Source organism: Tupaia chinensis, unplaced genomic scaffold, assembly GCF_000334495.1.
Source record: "Tupaia chinensis unplaced genomic scaffold, TupChi_1.0 Scaffold144232_1, whole genome shotgun sequence".
Classification (NCBI taxonomy): domain Eukaryota; kingdom Metazoa; phylum Chordata; class Mammalia; order Scandentia; family Tupaiidae; genus Tupaia; species Tupaia belangeri.
In genome coordinates, this window is record NW_006204090.1 from 436,234 (window position 1) to 442,229 (window position 5,996).

Below are 5,996 nucleotides of genomic sequence, written 5' to 3' on the forward strand. Positions count from 1 at the left end.
AATGAATTAGATGAGCTACTGTTTGTTCATTTTTAATTGTAGCCAAGTTAAATTTCTTAGTTTATGAGGGGAAAATGACAGAACAAAAAGCAAAATAAATGTGTTTACAATGGTATTTCAATAAACATGTACAATTTATTATAAGCAAAATAACTTTTTTGCCATCATAGAATGAATCTGTAAATGCAGTGATAATATTATAAATATGTTTATTTGCATTGGGGAGGATTGCCCACCTTTCTCTTACTGGGCTGTAATTGTTGTATTGCTTCAGTACGAGATGAGCGGTGACCTAGCTGACTATTCATCCCTGTGTTCAGACTTCAGGGAAATCTGCAGGTGTCTTCTGAAATCCAAAGTCTGTTCTAAACTTCTTTAATGAACAGTTTGAGAACGACAAGGGGAACGACACACAATAAGTAATGATGAATGAGTTTCTCCTTGTGGTCATGAACTTTTGTGGAAATACTCCACTAGGTTTAAATCTTTTGAAAATATTGTGCCTCAAAGAGGTGCCAGCAAAAAATGAAAGTTATCCTGTATATCTTGTTGTGATGTTTCAGCACTCAGGTATATAGTAAGAATCTGAAAACTTTCTTTAGCTATACCCGTATGGCTATATCATCCCTGAGAATGCAATGTGACAGATAATATTTTGCAATAATTGCAACAAAAAATGCAATTGTGAAAACCAATATAGGAATATTTAGCTTTAAGTAGACTCTTGCCACCACTCTTACCGAAACATTTTCATTTTCAAGAAATACTGCTGGGCAAGCAAGTGGTATGGTGGTTAAGGGAACTGGACTCTCACATGGCTGATCGTGGTTCAAGTCCCAGACCTGGAGCTTCCTTTCTTGCTTTCTCTCTCTCGTCCTCTGTACCTCTCTGATCAAACTAAAATAAGTAAATGAAGTTAAATAAAATAATTATTAAAAAATGCTGACAATTATATAATAGTTAAAGTGAGCTATTATGATCCATGTTGCCGATTAAGATTCAATGAACATTTAAAACAATAAATAAAATACATGTTCAAAATTGGAGTTAGTAACAAACCCAAAATTTGTACAAGTTGTCTAATTATTTTTATGATTAACATTGTTTTGAAACCCTCAATGGAAAAATCAGTGATTGCTACACAAATCTCACACTCTTGGTTGACTGATCATTTGGCTCTAGATGCTCCAGCTGTGGTGTCTAAAGGAAGACCAGAGTATGGGAGTGTATACCTATGTCTTCCTGCTTCTTATGCCTGTTTTCATTGCAAAGTAGTCATTCTTACTTTGAATACCAGAGAGATTACTATTCTGTTTAATGTTCCTTTCAACCTGCAGATGAAGGGTAAGAACTAAGAAAACTCAGATTGGGGACCAGGAGGTGGCATGGTGGCTAAGGTGCTGGACACTCCCACATGGCTGACCATGGTTGGAGTCCTGGACCAGGTGGCTTGCTTTCTCATTTTCTCTCTCGCTGTGTCTTTCTCTGGTAAAACTAAATGAATGAATAAATAAAATTAAAGTGTCTTTCTCTGGTAAAACTAAATAAACGAATAAATAAAATTAAATAAATAATTCTTAAAAAAAAAGTAAAGAAAGCTCAGATATAAATCCTAAAATGTCTCTGTATATACTTTGTGAACTTAGATGCTCTTTTACACTAAGTGCCTTTTATCTGTAAAATGGGGACAGTGGCACTTATGTTTGGTTTTTAATTTAAGAGATAACTGATGTGACACAACAGATACAAAATGATCATGTTTTAAAAATATTGATCTATAGGTACAGCAAGTGGCATGGTGGTTATGACGCTGGACTTCCACATGACTGATCATGGTTCAAGTCCTGGAATTGGTGGCTTGAAAATCACATAGGTCGCTCTTGCTGCAGCTTTGCGAGTGGGAATACGAGGAGCCGGGCTCGGAGCGAGACGCCGCGGACCGTTTCAAGAAAATGGCAGACAAACCGGACATGGGGGAAATCGCCAGCTTCGATAAGGCCAAGCTGAAGAAGATGGAGACGCAGGAGAACACCTGCCGACCAAAGAGACCATTGAGTAGGAGAAGCGGAGGGAAATTTCCTAAGCGCCTGGAGGATTCCACGCCCTGTCATCTTCGAGCCCCCAGTCGTGACGTGGAGGAAGAGCCACCTGCAAGATGGACACGAGCCACAAGCTGCACTGTGAACCCCTCGGGCACTCTGCGCCGATGTCATAGGCCTGTGGGTCTTTGAGGGGACTCCCCCCCCATCGGACTGCCAAATTCTCCAGTGTGCCCTGGGGTATTATAGAAAATTATTTGTATGATTAATGAAAATAAAACACACCTCGTGGCAAAAAAAAAAAAAAAAATCATCACATAGGTCATATGTGTGTGCATGCCCAAAATCCCAAGAAGAGGATGGAGGAATAGGTATTGTGGCCTGTGCATCACCCCCCTCCCCCAGGGGATAAGGGGTGATTTCTCACTTTCCCTTTCTGTCTCTCTCTAACAAGCATACATGTCCTATGGCAACAATTTAAAAACAATTGATCTAAATCATAAATATTTCTGAAAAACTGCATAATAATGATAGTTGCCAAATATTGAGAAATATATTTGATTAGAGTTTACACAAATGTCTATATATACATACATGTTAGTTTGCACATAAAAAGTCAGTATTTTTCCTATTCACCAGTAACAAGCATTTTAATATAACATTAAATGTAATACATCTCATTTACAAGAGCAGTACATCTACAGTATTCCAAAGGGTTCACAAATAATAAATGTTGTTAATACAATTAAGGTATTAAAAGGTGTGTTAGGTAAATCGTAAAGAAAAACTTGATAAATCCGACTGAACAAAATTTACAATTATTCACTATTAATTCTATACATACCTTTAAGATATTATGTTGGCTTCCTTTCTTGCTCTCCAGTTGCAAGTTCTCTGGATTATTCACTTCTATCTTCCTCACCTCCAGTTCTTTCAAAATCTGATTGCAATTTACTTTGGATAGAAATTAAAGGTTTATAAAACATAGGTCATAAATTAATTAACAATCTTACCTTTTATAGCATTGCATTGCAAATGATAGGTTTTATTCTCTTCATCTTTTATCACATTTCATCTAGCTTGATGCTACAGAAGTTCATCATTTTCCTATTCCTCTACTTTTAATCAGATCTCAACAAAAATAAATTCAGTAAGAAATTCTTATTAGGGCACACAAGTTTAGAGAAAATATTATAGTCCAATCTAGTCAGTGTCTAAAAATATGAAACTAATTTATAGGAAAGTGAAGTGAGCTTCTTTAAAGACCATGCTAGTTTTCTGGCCTTCTGTTGATTTTAGTTTTTTGGTTTTCACTTCTGCCTCCCTTCTCTTTCATGTTCTGATTCCCAAAACACAACTCAATGGAAAATGTGTGCCTATTCTTTTTTTTGTTTTATTTTGTTTTGTTTCTGTTATACAGCACAGGCACTCTCCAGAGAGAGACAGAGAGAAAGAGGTGACGTGAGAAATCATATCCCCAGGTGGGATGGCCATGCTGTTGTCTCTTCTCCTCCATCTTCTCTCAGGACTTTGGGCACACATGAACCCTTGCCCAGCATGATTTTTCAAGCCACCAGGTCCAGGACGTGAACCACAGAATGAGCCATGTGGGATTCAGCTGCCTTAACTTCCTTGCTACCTGCTGGTCTTGTTTCTATTGTAATGATGAAGGGAAGCTGAATTTCAGAGTTTTAATGTTAGTTTTGGAATCCATCTCTACTACATATGCGCACAATGCCTTGCCTCATTTTCTTCATGTCTTCAAATGTTGCTTCTTAGTCTTTGAAGGGATGATGATGAGGTTGTGTGGATAATGACAGCATAATATCCTCGCAAATAGAAGAGACCTACCTTAGCTTCCCTGGTTTTACATAAATCAAATGCAGGTTGAATATCTCTTATCTGAAATGCAGGGGCAAGATGTACGAAGATTTTGAATTTTGGGGGGAGGATTTTGGAAAGCTTTCACATACATCATGAGATATCTAGGTGTAGGACCCAGATCTAAACACAAAATGCATTTATTTTCCCTATATACCTCATACAGATAGCCAGAAGGTAATTTTATACAATACGTGTATATTGCTGTGTTTTGGCTACCACATGCCACATGAGATCAGGTATGAAATTTTCCACTTGTGGCATCATGTTGGCTAATCCCTATTTATTCTATAGGTTTCAACTGAAAGGTCACATCTTCTAGAAGTTACTCCTGATCTTTTAGACTTCTTAGGTCTCCTATAAGTATACTCAAGCTCTTTGTAGATCTTCCATTTTAATACTGATCAAAATTGGTTATCAGTATCCCGAGAGGAGAATGGAGGAGAAGGGATTGCGGCGTGGCCATCCCCCCTGGGGGGTGATTTCCTGCTTTCTATCTCTCTGTCTCTCTCTGTCTGTCTGGCGAGCGCACGCGCCCTATAGCAAAAACCTCTCAAAAAAAAAAAAATTGGTTATCAGTAAGAATTTAACCATCTGTCTTCTCAGAAGTTTTGTGGATGCAGAAACTGGTTGATATCACTGCTTTAAATTTGTTACCTAGCACTGTGATGGCATAGAGGTAATTTTTCATTAATGTTCGGTTGTTGGAAAAGTCCTGATGCATTTTTCTGTTGTTCAAAGGTTATTTATTTATATAAAGAACAAAAATCAATCAATGATATATTGCTCAATTTGTTTGATAACCTTTTGCTATCTTCCAGTGAGTTTCATAACTCCTCATTCACAGAAGGACCTGTCTTTTTTGGCAAACATCTAAGCAATGTTCTGATTTAAAGCATCATCTGAATTGAATGATATACCACCCAAGGAGTTTTGAAAAGAGCAAAACAGGTGGAAGTCTGATGGTGCAAGATCATAAGAGTATGGTTGGTGTGACAACACATCCCATTTAAGCTCCAATAATTTTTTACAGGCAATCAAACTTGTGTGTAGTCTTGCATTGTCATGATGGAACACAACTCCTTTACGATCAGTGAGCTCTGGATGTTTCTAGATGATGGGTTCTTTCAAACTATCTAATTGCCACTGTACATGTTTGAACTGATTATTTGGTTCCTTGATAGGAGCTCTAAAAACAAACACCTATAAAATCCCACCACATTAAGAGTGTAACCTTCCTCTGATGAATGTTTGCTTTTGATGTCATTTGAGGTGAATGATCACATCAGGACCAAGGCTGTCTGTACCCTACATTGTTGTAAACAAACCACTTCTCATCACCAGTTATCAGTCACCTAAAAAAAAGGATTGTTTCCCCTCATGTTAAATGAGCATATCACAGATGTTTATACGTGCAGTCAAATGAACTTCTTTGAGTCGGTGAGGAACCCGAATACTGAGCTTGTTTGTGTATCCCAGCTTCTTCTGGTGGTTGTGAGTGCTTGAATGATGGATGTCCCATATCTCTGCCATCTTTCATGTTGTGATGGATTTGATTCCATCAATGCTTTCATTTTATCGCCAACCTCTGTGGGCCTCCATGACCAACAAGCATTGAGATCAAAATGATCAAAATGGGGAATTTTGGGAACAATAGTTGGTGCTGACATTCTTGTAGAGCATTGTCATTGTAAACACCATGCAACTTTTCACAAACTTGAAAAGTGTTCTTCCCTTAATGGAAATAAAATAGTAAAATATGGTGAAAATTCAGTTTAGTCTTCCATCTTCCACTTGTAAAATCAAAACTCAACCAAATAACTTAATTTTTTTAAAATAAAGCTAGAATTGTCAGCTGTCAAATAAAATAGCAATAAAAAAGATTTAAAAATGATGCTAATCCTTCCAAAAATGAACTTCACTAGCTGTTGCAAAATGCATCATGACTTTTCAAACAATCCAATACATTTTATTTATTTATTTATTTGTTTGTTTGTTTATTTATTTATTTTTAGAGAGAGATTTTTGCTATAAGATGTGCATGCTTGCCAGAGAGACAGAGAGACAGAAAGGAAG

The 5,996-nt window shown here is 37.1% G+C and overlaps 1 pseudogene; it reads left to right on the forward strand.

Annotated features, from left to right (window-relative positions):
- Window positions 1–1,883: 1,883 nt before the first annotated feature.
- LOC102485015 (thymosin beta-10 pseudogene) lies at window positions 1,884–2,195 on the forward strand (annotated as a pseudogene).
- Window positions 2,196–5,996: the final 3,801 nt, after the last annotated feature.